Source organism: Wasmannia auropunctata, unplaced genomic scaffold (assembly GCF_000956235.1).
Source record: "Wasmannia auropunctata unplaced genomic scaffold, wasmannia.A_1.0 LD336083.1, whole genome shotgun sequence".
In the NCBI taxonomy this organism is placed as follows: Eukaryota; Metazoa; Arthropoda; class Insecta; order Hymenoptera; family Formicidae; genus Wasmannia; species Wasmannia auropunctata.
Window position 1 is genome coordinate 797050 of NW_012026807.1, and position 18640 is coordinate 815689.

General features: G+C 49.9%; 1 protein-coding gene across 1 annotated transcript in view; it reads right to left on the reverse strand.

The window, feature by feature from the left end:
• The window catches only part of LOC105448605, a 211858-nt gene that overhangs the window by 58526 nt on the left and 134692 nt on the right, over window positions 1-18640 (reverse strand). The window lies entirely within an intron of this gene.

Sequence of the window (18640 nt, forward strand, 5' to 3'; positions counted from 1 at the left end):
ATCTGTATGATGAGAAAGCCACGTAAAAAATTACCGAGTAATGCCGGGGGAGAGCGGATAGATATTAAACCGGAGCTCCGGACACGTGCGGTCAGTGTGTAAAAGGCCGATGTTAACATTTCAAAATCGACAAACATCCGATTCTTCGACCCTAATTATAATCTTTAATTTGATCCAACCCATTTTTATGATCATTGTACTGAAGAAGCGTTGAAAAGTCGACAATGAAGTACATTTGATTGTTTCAACTTTCTATAATTTTATATCTCGCGGATGTAATTATATTTCTTATGCTTATTAAATTCTGAATAAAAGATTAGCAAACGCCATTCGGCAACGACGGTAAGACAGCCATTAAAATTCATCGATCGCGCTATTAAAAAAAATGCCAGGAGATGCCCTGCGCATTCACGGGGATATACGTGATACTCCAATTCCAGTTTCACCGAATTATCATAATGATCTCCGATCGTGAGATGGAGGTCGATTTCTAATTCCCTGCTTGCGGTCGGTGTTCGCGGCTGTCTCCATAAATTCGGCGATTTACGCACGATTGCACGGTTTTTTACGATCCGGTCAGATTTCGGCGAACGTCTTTGACTACTGGCGAGGAGTCTTGAGAAACGCTAGGAGCACACGTTACAACGATCGCGATTCGTTCGAATTTCACTAATCGAGAGAGAGAGAGAGAGAGAGAGAGAGAGAGAAAGAGAGAGAGAGAAATTGCGCGCGACGCACAAATCTTTATACAAATCGTATATTCGATTATCGCATTAACATGTAGAGAGAGAATTTTTATCTTCATACATTAAATGTTATAATAGATACAGTGACTCATGAAACTGATTAAACTGTACTACACAACAATTATTTACGATTCACTGACTCGAAGAAGGCAATTGATGAGAAAACAACCTTTCAATATCAACATAATATAAACAAATATCTATCTATGATAAATAAATATCTTCCTTTATGAATTTTTAGAAATTCCTAACAACGGCACGATTCGATTAGTTTCGTGAATTAATGTAAATGAACAAATTGTGCAAATAATTATGTTATGTTCTCCATGCATCATGTATACCATCATCCTGGAATACCCCCGCTGGGAATATGACCGGCGCTAATAACCGAGGTCAGAAAATTCTGTATCATCCAGGCGAAGACGAACGTGCTTGCCTGAGATGGACGCGTGACACAGGTGCGGTCGAGTCACGGGCAACCGGAAGTGCCAACGAGGCATCTCTCGGGATCGTATAGTCAAGAGAGTAGATCCTCTCCCTTTCTCCCCGCCTCAGCTTACAGCTCAGGTTTAATTACGACTTTGCTAATGTTATTCACCATGGGTTATCTTAATTGCCGTATAATATCGCCTTATCGCGTTTGCCTTCCGCTCGTGCAATCAAGGAGATGCGAAACGTGGACCGGCGAAACTTACATACATACACAAGATTCCGTTGTAGATCCGCACGATTTTCCTCGCGCGTTGTCCGCGACGATAAACGCGGACAACATCGTGGCGGCGTAAATCGCGCGAATTTTCCTGCGGCACGAAACATCAGACGGCCTCGACAGATACTTTCAATCGACGCGGACGCCTCACGCCGCGGCCTCGTAATATACTTCACCGTGCGTATCCTTTGATGTGTGGAATTTTTCGCATGAGGTGGGAAAGGACAAAAGTGCCTGGTAATACACGTCGGCAGGTACGAAAATAGAATGATACGTGGCGATTGCATTGCGATCGTGTTCGATCTTCGTGCACGGTGTGGTGATCGTGCGCTTTGCTCGAATATACATGTTCGCGCGCGCGCGTTCGCGGACGAGCGTATCGGCGCGACCACGACTTGCCATTCGGCAATGCGCGCGCGATGAAAAGTCGTTACATCTTTCACGCGGCGCGGCGCGGAATCAACCGGCCCTTAACATGTAATTCGAAGTGTTAACGTTATTATAACGTCGGTTCCCAGCCCCGTCCCGATGATTATGCGGTTAAAGCGTGCCGAGGCCCATAGAGCTCGCCGGGCTACAAAGCGGCTGACTTGTAAAGGATGTAGTGCCGTACGTCCGTTAATAGCTGACATCGTGAATGGCGGGAATTTCATGCCTTTCCCGTCGCGACAGGTTCCTATCCACCTCGCCGGTTTTCTTTCGCTCGTTCCGTGTCATAATGAACGAGACATCTGTATCCACGGCCAAGAGCGCGGCCTAGGTTCGCACTAACGCGATCGCGACTCCGATTCCTCTCCTCGCGCAAAAAGGTTAACGACACCACCACGCCACTCGGCCACCACGGCCACTCACTCGCGTTTGCGTTGCCTAAGAGGATTAGAATATAACGACGACGATCTATTATACAGTTCATTGTTGTCCGTAACAGCTCCAAGATTACCATCTTTTATCATATTTTGACACTCGAGCGACGTTGCGCTCTTTGAAATTCAATTTGACTCTCGCGATCCCTTCATTCTGGAATCTTGGCTCCAAGCATTTGCAACAAGAATTTATTCGTGAAAAGAATTACATTTTATATTTTAACGCTAAAACAGAAAAAATAACTGTCTCATTCTTAACTGTAAGAAGTTAAATAAAGAGATGGATTAGAACGATATTGCAAAATCTGTATAGTGAGTAAGAAAAGATGTACCTCAAAGACTTCTCTTCAAGCGCGAATAGATGAGATTAGACACGCTTGTCTGGTTACGAAACAGAGAGGAAAGAGCGAGTACAATTAATTTTTTATGAAACTTTTCTCACTTCGATAAAAACATCGATTGTTTAATTTAAAACAGCCACTGCTATGTCGCAATATTTTTGTGTTTTCCTGAACTATCGGCAACCTAACACGTATCCGCCTCGGCCGTGCACGTAGGCACGGCGCGCCGGTGCAAGTGTTGCGCGAGTTAGCCGCCGCAGCACAGCGCATTCCCGGAGTTCGCCGGTAAATACAGCCGACGGGGTTTTCCGTTTAGCCGATGATTTACGGCGCGAACGTGTCTCGGAAGGTGTCGATCGCATAATGGCGAGTCCTGTCGCCGTCGATCGTCGGCCGATACGGGTAATCACGGGGTGGCATCTACCTGGCCGCGATCATAACGATAATGGTCGCTTCGCGGGGAAGACTTCATCCTACACGCTGTCTGCGCCGGGTACGCGGGCTGCAGCGCACTTGCCCGTGCTCTCGTGCACCATCTCCTTCGGGTCGCATTAACTCCACCTCCTTCCGTCCTCCTCTCCGCGTCCTTTTCCTCACGCCGATCCCGACCGAACCGTCGCGTTATATACGCCGCTCTGGTTATTCGTTACCGCCGGTGGCCGCGACGACGTCGCTTCTTATACCCAAGGGGCCCCGGGATGCATCACGCTCGGCTGAGCGCGCGCGCGTGCGATCGCTCCGATCGATCAGAGAAGCGGTTACGCTTTTTCGTCGCGAGAAATCGCTCGGCTTCTTGCCGAATAAGGAAAAAGGGAACGTGAATTAATTGAACGTGGTAATCATCGGGACGGCGCGGCGCGCCGCGTCATCCGTGCGAGACGGCCGGCGGCTGTCGACGATACCGCTGTGGGCAATATCGGCGGACGCACGTCCGACATAATAAACGTCGTCGTCGATCCACGGCGATCTGTCGTAAGTGAAAGAATTACAAGTTCTGGCACAAGGAGTCAAATTGGTAAATTGTGTGGTACGAACGCGAGATCTCTGCCGCGGTGTATTTATCAGCGGCTCGGTAAAACGCTCGGGCGCTCCGCCGTCGTGGCGCTTCGAAAAATCTCCAAAATTGACAGTAATTTGTGACGGTCGTAATTTCTGGTCCTCCTCTCTTCATTCACACTGCGCGCGATGGGACCCGACCGGTACTATCATCATCACGCCGGGTGAGGTCGAGAGTCCATCCCGCTGCACCTCGTGATCGGTGTGGTGTTACAGCAATTTCTGTAATATTGCCTACGTTGTTGTACGTGAGTAACGTTGTCGTGAGCTCTCGAACTAACAATAAAGAATCCTTACGGCGTCCCGCCGGGCGGGTGAGCGAGCGCGGCCCTATAAGCGGCCAGCTTAAAGCTAACGAGCCCCGAGTGGAGTTCGTCGGCATCAGCTCGCTCGCCACAAAGCAACTTGTTTCCTCCAAATGCCGCTGACGATTTTCAACTCGATTGAACGCGAGCATCGCTCAAGCTCGACGGCGCAATCCACGTCGTCGCGCAAAAAGGGTCGCTCGCTCCTATTTCCAATTTTATTTTTATTCCGCAGCGCTTTTTTTTTGTAGCCGTCGTTTGTTACAAGCATCCTCAGGGAGGCATTCAACTTTGCGTTTTTATTATCGTGCTTACGCTATACTTAAGTGCAGTGCCTAAGGCACACATCGAACAACCGTAGACAGATAATCTATGCACTTGTCGCCCTCGTATTTGCAGGATTAATTAAAATGTCGCCGGTTACGGCACGCCACCCACGTCTTCATCATTTACCATCGCACGCCAGTTGTTTCTCTTCTCAATTTGTTACCGAATGGACTATCACTTCAATGGCCAACCGTCAGCAAACAATCGACCTCTCTTCAAGCAACTTCACTTTCGATTATCCTCAATGATCTCGAGATAATCACACGTCACTCATCATTGATTCTCAAAACTCTCACGTCGGCGAGACGAGCGTCAATTTGGGAAACACCTATAAACGTCGATCAGAAATCTCGATGCCAAAGGTGAGCGATCGCAACGATCGTTCCGGTTATACGAACGCACGTCCCGGTTTCAAAAGCCCGCAATGACAGCATCGCGGTCACATTTCACGCGGGCAACTGTTGCCTACGCGTCACGACACCGAGAAATCGTAGCTATTAATGTCACGGACGGCGAGGATGTTCCCGTATTTGTGCGCTCGGACTATATGTCATTGAGTAATCGACAGGCGGCTATTGAATAGCGTATACACGCTGTCGCTATACGAAGCGGTTCCTCGGCGTCACGTGGGAAACCACCGGGTGAAAGTCACAAAATCCTAACCGCGTATATTTCTTCGTTTCACGATTATTTATCGGCCGGTCGATCCCGGACGATCTCATCCGCCCTCGACCGCGGACTAGGATCGACCGAATTCTTGCCTACCGTGGGTGTGGCGTCGACCGCGATCGGGGATCGGAACGATAAATTTTATTGAGACGATTCGTGGTAACCGTCGGGCTAGCTTAAGATTCAGCCGATTCAACGACATACCGGAACTTGATCTCGTATCCTGTTCTTCGACTTGATGATCTATTGGCCTTTATATATTACGACGGTATTCTCGTGAGTTAGCTTGGTATCAAATTAATATGTAATAGAGAGAAGCTTCGCGTATACTTCTTGTTAAGCATTATTTAAATTACTATACAGATGAAATATCGCAAGTTAACAATATCATGTAAATCTTATAAATACAAGTAATTAAATTATATTATTCAGCGAAAGCATTTCCTACAATTTAGTTGATTCTTTAATTACAAAGTTACTGAATTAATTACAAAGGAATTTGGTATAGGAAGTTAGAGTAAACTAATCGAGCTGCTTCTAATCTCGATGACCCAAACGGTCGCTCAAATTTGCGTCATGAATAACCGGCCCTGCCCGGTTCTCCCTCGAAACGAGGAACCGTTGCTTGCCGCAGCCGGTCCATCGCCGCCGTAACTCAAGTTAGAAAACAACGCCCGTGAGCGTGTATGTATCCAGGTAGCGGTAAATTAGTAGCGTGGGGCCCCGAATTTCGGCCGCGGTAAAAGAAGGAAGGTCCCACGACGGGGGAGTCCCCGGCATCGTCGCGTCGTGGCATCTCCTCTCCCTCTCCGTCGTCTCCTCCTCTCTCTCTCTCTCTCTCTCTCTCTCCCTCGACTCCTCTATCCCTTTCTCCCTCACTCCGAAACCCGCAGTGGGTCCACGACTGCTCCGGACGTCCCGCGGCGCGGTCCGGCACTCCTGATTAAAATTACTCTCCCGAGATGCGGCGAGATTTCCGCGGCGAAATTTATGAAATTGTCCCGGTTTATTGTTTTAAATGAGCTTGCGTTCCCGAAGAGATCAACGCCGGATAAGGGGTTCCCTGTAAATCCACGGAGCAAGAAGAACAGACGCGGGTGCGGACGCGCGGGTGGGGACGGCCCGACCCCCTAGAGCGGTGCCATCGCCGTCGTGAAAATCACCCGGAGCACCGAGGCTAAATCAGAATTAAAATTAACCGTCCCGCTAGTCCCGCCAAGTGGAAGTCTCGAAACGGAGACCCCCAGGGGTCCCCTCCGCACCCAATGGGGACAATGGCGTTTGTTTTTTCGTTAGGAATCGTTCTCTTGCGGTTTCTTTCCTCGGACATTATCTCCTCGCCCGCGCCTTCGCGAGCATGTTGAAATCGTGAAATATAGCGATGAGTAAGGTCGATAGAACGACTATGCGTATGCCATAAATCTTGCGGCAATAATATCATTTTCTCTCGTTGTGTCGTCTTTAGTCATAATGTTTTGGCATCAATATATAACTACGTAAACAAGCAATAAAAATTAAAGGTATCAGCATGTGAAAATGATTGCCGCAATGGACATGAATAAATTTAAGTAATAAGTAGAAATCGCTTTTTGAGTAAATTCAAATAGCAATTACATGTTATACGCAATGTTTTGACAATGTGTTCTAATGACTGATGGCTAGTAGAAATTAATATACAGAAACATTGATTATATACATTGCTATGATGTGGCGCAAATCCATAACTATTAATCTATGTGAAATATAAAGTGCATATCTCTTTATATGATGATTAGCTAGAGATACATTAATCTATCTGTTTTAAAAGATTTGCAAACAGAGAGGGGGGAAAGGGGTAGGGAAAGAGAGAAAGAAGAGTACGAAACGTGCAATGTATACGCAATATTTTAACCAGCTATCGACTTGCGTTATTCACCGGCAGAAGCGGGGACCTACCGTGATGCTCTCTAGATATTGCGCTTAACGCAGACGTGATGAAATCATGAAGAATGACGTTGGCACGACGAGTGGTCTCCAGGCTGACCGGTATGCGACGAGAGAAAATTGTCTGACGTCATTAGCCTTGATTCCACGTGGCTCACTAGCTCGATCCGTCCGTAATTAACCTTTTTTAATTAGAGTTAATATTAAGCGCGTCGCGCGCGCGATACCGGATCGTTCGTCATCCACGAATGGTGCATGCGCGCGGATCCGAGGGAGCGTCGTGGCCATAACGCGTGGAGGCAGCCGTTGCCGATATATACGTTACGAAATTAAATACCACCCGGGCCGTTAAGATTATACTCGTGATCTGGACGATTTCACGAGCCACCTGCGCACGCGGACGCGAATAATTTCTGCGGATCTCGCTAACGTTGCACCGTTAAATGGAAAACTGTTTGGCCTGGTCGGCCTTGATTCCGCGCGCCGCGTCTCTCTCGCACTCCGACCTGTTCCATAATTAATCTTGCAGTTAACCTTTGGAAATTGCGTTTTCGACGTACTTGCGCTTTCGTGCACGAAGCGAGATCATCCCGGCGAGTCGGCACTCCGACGAGACGTACACCACTCCCCCTCGATAGTTACATGCGTATCGTGAGAAGATTATGGAATCCCATACGGGTATATACGCGCATTCCTACGGAACAGCAGGTGTGGATCGCGAGAGATCCGCGCACGATCTCGTCCCGAGAGACGAGGGCCTGCAGCCTGGGATGATAGCGGGGGTCTCTCCTCGGCTATTCCCCGCCCGAGTTTAGCTCAATATCAATCTAATTTATCCCTCGCGTTTCGCGCGCGTAACGGTCCCGGCGTCATGGGAACCGTGCCACGAGATCGGCACCGGCGGAGCAGACAGACAGACGGTATCGGGCGTACGCACACCTCGCCCATCTATACGCCCGCTTTACGATTTGCAACGCTTCACCGGACACCAGCAGCGGCTCTCAAAGCGCTGTTCCTGCCGCAAGAAATAATAAGGATCGGAAACAGTATCTTTTATCAAAAATTAGACCTAGTCTTTAAACTTTTGTGATTTAGACAATTGAAGAACCGATTTTAACGATCCACACTTCGTATCCAAATGTTCATCCTTAATGTTATATCAAAAAGGATGAAACATGATGGATTTGAAGGAATAAATTGTTCTATTACGTAAATATGAAGCCTGAAAAGTTACACAGTGTGATACATCTCCTAAAATTAACGATATAAAATATAAAATATTCAAGTATTAATCGTAATATATATCAGCGGACTCTTACCTCGCGTTAAATTTTTTCAAGACTCGATCGGGTCCTGCCGCGTAGTCGTGCCGTGAGTTTCCGGCAACGAAGGAAGCGGTGAGATGCGCGCTCGTGCCGAGTCACGAGGATCGTGTTCCCGGCTTTTTCTACCGAGAAACGACGACAGTCGCTCGTAGTCGCTTTGCGTAAGGGGACAGGGAGAAAAAACGGGAAGAAAAGTCTTCGCGAGGCGGGAGGAAGAGGACGACAGGTGGAAGCGGGAAGGACCGATTAATAAATTCGCCGTGGCCACTTCCGGTAACCTTAGCGCGTGTCTCATTAGTCCCGTAAGTCCCGGCTTAAAGAGAAATTAAATACAACGTCTCGTGGATGGGTGTCGACTCCGCGGGGACCCCATGCCGGGAGTACCGGGCTTTATAATGAACGTTCGCAACATCGTGCTTAAACGCTAAATGCCTGAGCGCGCGACGCCGTTTGCTTTGAGGTTCCCCACGAAAGCACGTGCCCCGCTAACGCACGTGAAGCACTCGCGAAGTTTGTCATACGGTCCCCTACGGCCTCGCCGCGCGAGGATCGCCCGCCGGCGTCGTTTTCTCGACGGCCGAGAGATTTAAAGGACACGGGCGAGTAAAAGACCTAAAGGAAACGCGGCTTATCTTCGAGAATAATTGTATCCCGCTTGTATTCTAAGACAGAACGCGTGTGCTTAACGCTCACGGTCACGTTTATACTCCTGCAAGTATGATTAAAGGCGCTTCGAGACGTGTCAGATCATTCTGATAGCGTGTAATTTAACATTGCGCACTTTCAGTCAGTTGTGGAATCTATCGAGATATTACAACCAGCAATCTTTTTTTTTTTTCTTCACTTTGCTGTCTGCACTTACGCACGACGTATAAAAAAAAAGATTGAATCGGCCGCGTTCGGGAAAGTGTCAGCAGTGGCTATTAAATGATGGTAATGACAGGAATGGCGCTCGTCGTCGATATATCTTGCTGTCATCGAGTGACGTTTTCGTTTTTTTCCGCGTCGTTCCTTCGAGGTCGTCTTATCGGCGCGGGATTAGATCCAGTCGACGGGTCAATTTACAAGCCACTTACGTGCGTACAGATTACGCACGCGGCTCTTTTTTTTTGTGTTTCACTCGCTGACCGCCGAGCGAGCGGTTTAATGCCAGGAGAATCCGGCTCGCCGTTGGAGACGATTTGCACAACGATTGCGTGTCCGGCGTGTCATCCCGCGCGACACTCCGCAATATAATAACGCTCAATTAACCCGAAAGGTTCGCGTCGAGATTTCGCAAGGGTTGCGCACCGGCGCGATTGCGAAAGCGCCGCGGCCCGGCTTTCTATAGGTATACCGATGTTTTAAACGCCGGAATGCCGCGCGACTTCTACGCCAACGCGCGGAATCCGGCAATTAATTTGAAAAATGAGCGCCGCTCGTTTAATCCTCGCGAGAAAACGTCTCGATCTCGTATGGTAGCAGAGCCTTACGTGAAAGCGCGCAGCGCTTAATAGCTTTAACAATACCTGTATAAATATCAAGGATGTCGCAAAGCGATCGATCATCTCTCTTGGAAAATCTTCGAGCAATAATAATAATATCGCTCGCGCGCAATGGACGCATAAATAAATCATGAGATTTACAAGCATTAAATAATCGCGTAGCGGCGTAATCGCTCTCCGGCTGCGCGCGGGACGCTTCTCACGATTCGCAAAAAGCGCAAAGCAATCGATTATACCCCCGGTATCCCCGGCAGTTTGTCGCCGGCTCGTCTCGCCGTATTTTATCGTCGCCGGATCGCGTTGGCGCACTTCGTCCCCCGCTGACGATTAATACCGTCGCGGATCTCGCCGCCGCGGCGTCGCGAACGCAAGAAAATTCCGTTTTCATCGCGGGCTTGCCATTTTCGTGCCGCGCGCGCGGGGGAGGAGGGAGGGAAGGAGACGCCGCCGCGCCAGTGCTCCGACGTAAATCACCGGCGATCGCGCGCGCGCGCGCGGAGCTTTTCCATTGCCAGCAGGGCATCGGAACCCGGCTGAGGCCCCATGGCGGTGCAAATGTACAAATACCAGCCACAAATCTGCCAGCCGGGCTAATTTATAAATTTCACGCCAATCTCGTAAATGCGTTTCTGATTTAGCGCGTTTAAATTATCGCTAAACCACTTCTAACTGCCCGAGCGTGTAGCAATAATCTCCGCCGGCACGCGGAGGGCCCCCGTGGGGTTTCGCGCGCGAGGAGATCCCGCGCGAGAGGGATGGTTAAGGGGAAGGGAAGAGGGAGGAAAGGGAGCAAAACAACCGACGGTGCGCCCGCCTGCAGGCCCGCACAGCCTCCGACGAATGGCGTACGCATAATCGCGAATGATACTTGCCGCGAGCGCGAGCTCGCGCGAGGAAATATGGAGATAGCGAGATAAGGGGGCGACACCGTGGTTTTCTAGTATTTACACACGCCTGCCGTCGTAATTTTTCAGTCTTTGCTCCCGGCTCACGCCGTACTTCATAATTTGCCACCTACTACTCGCACCTGGCTTCCGCGCGCGTTACGTAAGACGATACGCCGGACGGCCGTGGGTTTCTCGCGCGGGGGGAGGGGGAGAGGAGTTCTTAATATCGCTTAATTTACGCTCGTGACGTCGACCGACGTACTTTCCGGGGGAAAATCGAAGGATCGATAAACGGATATGTAAGTGCACGGACAATGGCACTACATATATCGAATACAAATAGGCTCTATCGTTCAAAACTACTGCCCGGCTACCGCTATTCAATACCATATAACTACGTCGTAAGTAAACTTGGCGCGGCGCACGTGCTTTCAATTTCAATAAATTTCCCGGTCGACCTCGTTGTGGGTGCTCCACGGGATTACGACCGCCGCCGCGTTCGACGTAATCGTCAAGCGGCGGGCTGTGCAAGAAATATAATCTTAAATCTAGGTTGTATATACTGTACAATAAATGGAGAGTCGTAACATTACTTTATACGTCATAATGGAAGGGAAAATGCATGGATTGTCTGATTGCGAGTCGTATATGGCGCACCCGGAGCGAAGGCGTTTCGCGATTTACTCCATCCTGGCGAAATCGCGCGTACACAATCGATCACTATCCGAGCATCAGATCTGGAAACCTTTAAATGTCATCGCGGATGCGAACTTCTTCTCAGCGAACGATATTAACCAGTCACTTCTGTGTCCCGTCCCGTTGACGTCGCAATTGAGCGACGGCGAGCGAGCGCGAGTATTATACGCATAGCGCCAGCATCCTCTCGTTCGTCGATTTATAGATGATAATTGAAAATTATTTGGTAACACCGGTGATCGATAGCGACCCGTTAACTCGTTCATACATCACCCGCGCCCGCGGCCCCTCTCTACCCTTTGTCCACCGGCCCTGCAGCCTCCTGGCCCCTCGTCGTCGGTTTAAACCTCTCCCGCACCGTTCGTAGTCCCTCTCCCTCTCCCCCTCGAAACCTCCGGTTTCCCTTCCACCCGCCGAAGACGGGGCCCAAGCGAAGCGTCTTAGTGGGGTCAGGTCGACCAATAAATCCAATACGCCACGGTTCGTCCCGCGCGAGAGCAGCAGTTTTACAATTCATGAATTTATTATGGGCACCACCGAGGATACCGCGGGGCCCCCGCTATTGATTTATCGTTACGCTTACCCGGCCTCACGAACGGGGCCCCGATCTTCCCGCAGCAACGTAACGCAACGCTCCTGGTGGGGTCTCCGCTCACGAACAGGCGAAATTCGTTGTGTGTATCGACGCGCGAAAATTAACCCCCGGCGCGCGGCGAGAGCTGTTTGTACAGCTATTCTTTTCACGGGAGATAGGAGTTATATCTTAGATTTTTATCGCGCATGTAATTATATTTACACACTCTTATTTATGTAACGCAATAATTTTAAATTTATTTACGCGATCATATTTTTGTGATTCACAAAATGTGTAATGTTTGTGATTTTCATCTAGATCCTTATTTAGAAGACTTGGAAAACTTACTAAAGATGCTTTACACATTTTCTATCTTTCTATCAATTTTTTATCTTCTAAACACGATTCGTACATTCTTATTTTTTATTCCACAAATTATTTTGAGAAAAGTGTAAAATCGATCAGATCTGCATCTAGTTGATAATCCGGAAGTGATGATGTGGCAGATCGTCTCGGCGCGATTCGCGCGGGGTGAGGCGGCACGTCGTGGATGTTCCACGGCTGAGGGAATCCGAGAGGTCGATCGGCCGGCGCGCAAACTTACCCGTAGAAATCCCGTAGTTCATTAATCAAGCAACGCCCGGAGTAGGAATGCCTTCGTATTTCGAGAGTTGCAGTCCATTTATCACGGCGGAAACGTATTTGTAGGCAGTGGCTGTGCCCGCTTCGCTAACAAGTGGATACGCTGTCCCCGCGGATGATGTAGCACCGGCTAGGCTCGAGGCCCCCTACGGCGTCCGACACCTTCCAACCTTCGGCCAAAGTCTCTCAACCCCGCATGCACCCCGCGTGCGTTTAACGAATTTTCCGGCCGCAACGAGGAGGACGAAGGGAGTTATTACGCACACCTGTTGCTCGCGAAAATGATTTAGCACGGGCGCATGATCTATATTATCGCGAAATAGATCGAATAGCATTAGATTTTTCTTTTTTTTTCTTAAATAAAAACTATAACGATCAATCAAACGAGCTGTCGAAGAGGCAAATATACGACATTCGTACATTTTCTTCCGGATCGGAAGAATTATTGCTGGTGCGTGCGACGTTTCCCGCTTTCGCGCGGAATTTCCACGCGAGAGCACGAGTCCGCGATTCCAATCTGTGATTTACCGCGGGCAATTAAAAAGATTACCGTTGCGTCGCATTAACGCGCGAGAGATGCGGATTCAATGACGACCTTCGACCCCGGTATCCTAACCGCCGCCAGCGCGTCCTCTACGAATTCTGTCAAAGGACGCAGCACGTACACGAGAGAGAGGGTTACGCGCGTTATCGCAATTTCATCGATCCCGAAGGTAATTTTGCCGGTGATTCTCGTACATGAAGTAAACGAGGTGTTTGAGAGGACGACGGGGTGTAATTTATCGAGACGCGAGCGAGAGGTATAGCGGTGCGCGTTGCGTAAGCCGACGACTCTCAATTGATATTTCTTTGCGTGGTCGAGACGGTAAATTAAATATTAAAATATCGCGGTTACACGGAGCGATTAAGATGCCAATCGGAGGAGATATATTTAACGCACAATGAAGAGAATTTATATCGATGATCCAGTAATAATCGACCGCGCGTTCGTTCGCGCTTATTACACCGCGAAATCTATTGATCGATTGGCAACGGATCGCCTTGGTTAGATTAATATCGCGTGATATTTCACGAGGATCACCATTTTTCTCCCGGCCGGGGGGCAGACGGATGGATCCGCGACAAGGGGAGTAGCGGAGCGGTTAGCCGCGATGCAAATGAATAGCCTTATAATGTACCGCCCGCGGGCGGTTTGTCTAGTTAAGCGCTCAATCAGATCTGTGGGACCTGATGTAACAACGGTATTACAACTGCTATACGATACGTGCCGACAGGTAAACTCGAAAATCAATTCAGAAAACCGCAACGGCGCCGGCCTCGACTCTCCTCTCTCGGCGCGCGAGAGGCAGAGAACTCCAGAATTAGAAATCTATACTCTTGGGTGGAATATCTGCGCGCTACGACGATTCCACACGCCGCCGCGCGCGTTACGACAGAGCAGAAATTACCACGTCTCCGCAAATTAATAGTTCTGCACAATTTGCGTGAAAACAAATGCAAACGCGGGACGTTGCGGTGAGGTTCGCGGCAGCAGCCGCGAAGATTAATTTTGTTTCTTTCCATCGGCTGAATTTGATTATTACCTGTCTCGGCAAAGCTGGCGGGCACTAAAATAAAGCGATCGCGCGCGGTTCAACGCCGTGCCGGGCGAAATCGCACACAGGCGCGTTACCGAAGGTGCGAGAGGATCATCCCTCGGGCCCCACGGCGATCGAAGGGGGCGTGCAGAGGATGAGGGAAAAGAGAGGCCAGCTCGCCTCCCCCGTTCGTGATATTCGCCCGTTGCGCTGGGCCTCTTGAACTGGATTCACCGCGAGAGAGGCGCGAAAGGTTAGCCGTTCTGCGGTACGATTTTCACGAAGCTGCACGCCGCGGCGGCGTCGACGGCACATCGGCAAGCGTGCAAAAGGGCACGCCGCCGTCCGCTATAATTCGTGGCGAGGGCACGACCGAATTGGAATCTCGAACGCGCTTTTGTCCGCGGCGGGCACGCTCGCGAGCAACCGGCACGAACGAGGTGAGAAACGGGCTCGATAATGATCCAGCGATTTCCTCCCAACGATTCCCTCGCAACGATCCGTCGACCCGACTGCGGCGGATTGAATTTTCGATCGATATCGCGCCCAGCGCGGGAAAATCCTAACCGGGATCGGATTCGTTCCGTATGACTGACTTCCGCGACGAGGTCGCGTCTGCTGTGACCTTGTTGCATCGTCCGTCGTGACCCCACGAAGGAAGGCTTCCGCGATATCCATTTCACGCTCCATCTATAAATCGAAGATATAGCTCGAAAAATGAAATATGATCGATCTGTTGCAAAATTATCGAGGATGCAACCAGCGTATCGCGGATGCAGAAGAGTAATATCCGCGCCGTTGAGGCGAGTCTAACGCGGCAACTGCTTTTTTCGGACTCGAATTTACAATGCAACCTTCAGTAAAATCGAATTGTACTCAAGTACGGAGACGTTCCCCTGATCAATCTCTTTCTCTTTCTCTCTCTCTTTCATGCACGCGCGCGGCCTGGCATATCGCTAAGCGTACGGCAGCGAGGGCGTACTTAGTCCCGTTCTCCCGCCGCGCCGCCTTGCACGGTCTCTCGCCTCGGCGTCTAATACACGAACGACGCGGTAATGGTAAGGTGTCCGCGTTATAACGCGATGTGTATGCCCCTCGTTCGGTCCGCGGCGTCCTCTCGCCCTGCGCGCATCACCCGGGCCCTCACGGCCCGTCGGCGAGCAGCGGGGCCCAGGCGGGGCAACGAGAGGAGGCGGCTTCTCTCTCCCTGGGCTACGGAAAATAAATAAAAGGCGAGCCACGGGCTCGCTTATTGAAATCGGCCCTCGCCGCCCTCGCCTCGCTCGTTGCCGCTTTTGACGGGGCAACTCGTTGCTTTAAAACGTACCCGCGTGCGAACCTGACGTACCGACCCCTCCCAGCCTGTGTTGTGCCGCTCTCTCTCGCCTCGCGCTTTCAAGCCTGATTTGGGCTAGAGCGCGAGCAGACGCGCGATTATGCGTGTCGCAGTGCAGATACTCTGGCTGGTATGTGTTCGGCCATTTGTACGTGAATATAATTTATAATATGTATATTACAATCATTAATATAACTGACAACAATGGACATTTATTTGACTCTTAATCCGAAACAAGTAGGAATTATCGATCTTGTTAATTGTTGTAAGCACCTTCCGGCAGATGGCTAGAAAATTTCGTATAATAACATTACGTAATAATTATTAGAAATATAATAAAAAAGTGATTATAAGTTTTAATAAATTATTTCGTTTTTTAAGTATAAGCCAAGAAGTAGATTTCACACACGTAAATATCATTTGCGCTCTTAAGACATTCTTTCGCTCAGATGCATTTACTTGCCTCATTGTGTATGTGCGAGAGCATACATATAAACATATCTCAAGCCCCCGTAATCGCGTAAAAGCATCTGCTTTCGCGTCGATCAATTGCCGAACGCTCATCATTTACAAACACAATTTTCCAGTAATTAATAATATTCGCACCGAGAGACTCGGATGATTATAGAGATACGTCGCGTCGATAACGGCCGCAATAATTTACATTTTACGTCATCGTCTTTAGCCGAAGGCGTGAAATTCTGAAGGTGTCGTCGCGCGAGAGGAATTAAAAATCAAGACTCGCAATGTCGCGATAGATCGTTTACGCGACGCATTACGCGCTTTACGGCCTCTCCGGCCGATTGCACGGCGATATTTTTTTTTCTCCCGCACGGACGATCGGCATCACACGAAGGTTTCTTACTCGCGCTTAGGTGTGAAGTTCCGATCAACGTTGTCCGACGCTACTTAGAAGAGGATTGCACGCGCAGAGGGAACGGGCGTTTCGTTGAAAGTCGCAATAAAACCGGATTGGAAAATCGCCGATGACGTCTCCGCGCGGCACGGTAATGCACATACCGCGAGGCTAAGTCCAGATTTGCATTCCCGTTAACGATACTTCCAGATCTGTTCGGGCTAAACAGTCGGAACAGTGCCGCATTCCGCTCGTGCCGGCCGACTCGGCGATCCCCTCGCGGCGCAGGGTGTTAATTAACACTTGACTCTTCTTTCATTGCGCCTAGACACTCGCGTCGGGCAACGGCGACGTGCACGTGCGCGCTTTTAAAGTTTTATTAAAGCTTGATGTAAACTGAAGGCATAAATTGTAATCGAGATGGCGGAGATCCGTGCGCGGGCTCTCTGTAATCTTTTATTACACGAATTCACCGCGGCTCGCGAGCAAAGAGCAGTTTGATCCGAGTCGCGGCGGAAAATTTTTTCGCGAGCGGCTGTGCGAGACGTAATTACGCATTTAAGATACCACGGAGGGAGAATGTAAAAGGAAGACGTGCTTAATGGAGTGAAGTACACGAATCGTCACTTGTTAATGTCGCGGGTGAGCAATGCTGTAACTTAATATATAAATATACAATATGAGAATATCGCAATGTGAAAGATCGTTGATGTTCGCATTACGTCAGAGAATCCTGCATATTTTTGTTTTAAATAACAATTACGCGCCGAGCTGCGGGCATACAGGTATATATTACATTCGAGAAATCTACTCTAAACTCGTTAAAGAATAGCCTGGACCGAAGGTGACGCGATAGGTCTATCGAGGATCTTTCATATTGCGCAACGTTATTAGGTACATTGGAAGAATAAAAGATTTATGAATACAAATCCGAGAATAGAAAACAATATATTATCTCCGCGATAGGTCGGATATCAAAGCTTCGATATACCAGGCAGTATACGGACCTTCGTCTCTGGTGAAACGTGAACGTACATATACATCCGAACGCCTGACGATCGAAGCCGCGAAGTTCTCTCACCCGATCTCGTTATAATAGCCGCAGCCGCCGATCTACCTGCTGACCTCGTGTACGGCGGAGCCGAGGTCGGGCGGGCGATCGGCGCGGATCGATCGATCGATCGATCGATCGTGACGATCGGGCCTCGGAAGCAGAGGGCCCCGTGGATTACCGGAGAGCGCAAGCGGCGCAGGCCGTGCCCGCGCGATTCACGAGGCGTTCTACTCGCTCGCACCGGAGAAAGCACGACGTGGGAATACACGTCGCCGCGGATTACGCCCCCTCTTCGGCTCGCTCGCTCGCTCGCTCGCTCGAGCTCGCTCGCCCGCCAACACGGACGCGTTCGCGTACACGAAGCCAACACGTACACGGCGCTACGCGGCTAGCCGTGGCGGCGAGCGTGTGCGCGGGTTTCTGCGAGGAAGCAACGGGTAAGTATTCACTTTAGCCCGGTTCGTGACCCCGTATCGCCGGGCATTACAGCCGCTTTTTATCCGTGCGCCCACCACGTCACGGAGGCTGCAATTACTAATTTAGAGGCGAGACCGAGTCGTGCCAAATCTCTCGGCTTCGCCGCGCCGCGCGGCCGCCCTCTTTCTCATGTTATTTGTATGGAGCGGGGCCGGGGTATACATAAAAGGTATATACAGATGAGCGCGCGCGCGCGCGCACCTCTCGCCGACGGAAGGAAAGAAGCGCGAGAGACGAGAGATCGAGGTCCGAAGGGGGTGGTGATCTCCACGTATAGCGAAGAGCAGCATCGCTACGTCGGTACGCGAATATCCGACGCGCGCGACCGACGGCGGGGAATTATAATATGCACACCCGCGCGTGCTCGCTAATTACACGGCCGTCGAGCGCGCGAAGATTGTACGCTCGTTATGCGCGCTCTCGCCGCCGAATTCGGGACATTCTTGCCGGGGATTAACGAGAGAGGGAAGCGTTTTATTAATATTACCATGTGGTACCATCGACGCGGTAACGTTGAGAATGTAGAAACAGGTATATTAAAGGCTGATGGACAATGACGTCGTCTGTATATCTAAATGAGAATAGTCTTATAGCTAGCATGTACGATCGAAGAGGAAGATAGAAACGCCACGTGGGACAATCACAGCTTGTTAGCCGACGTGGAAAAATCTCACCGCGGCAGATAGATGTTGTCGGTGTATAGTCTTAATATACGAGGCCGAAATCCGGTGAATTTTGTGGGTCCGACCGGACGGGAGAGGGGGGACTGAGTCGACAAGGCACACAGGGGATA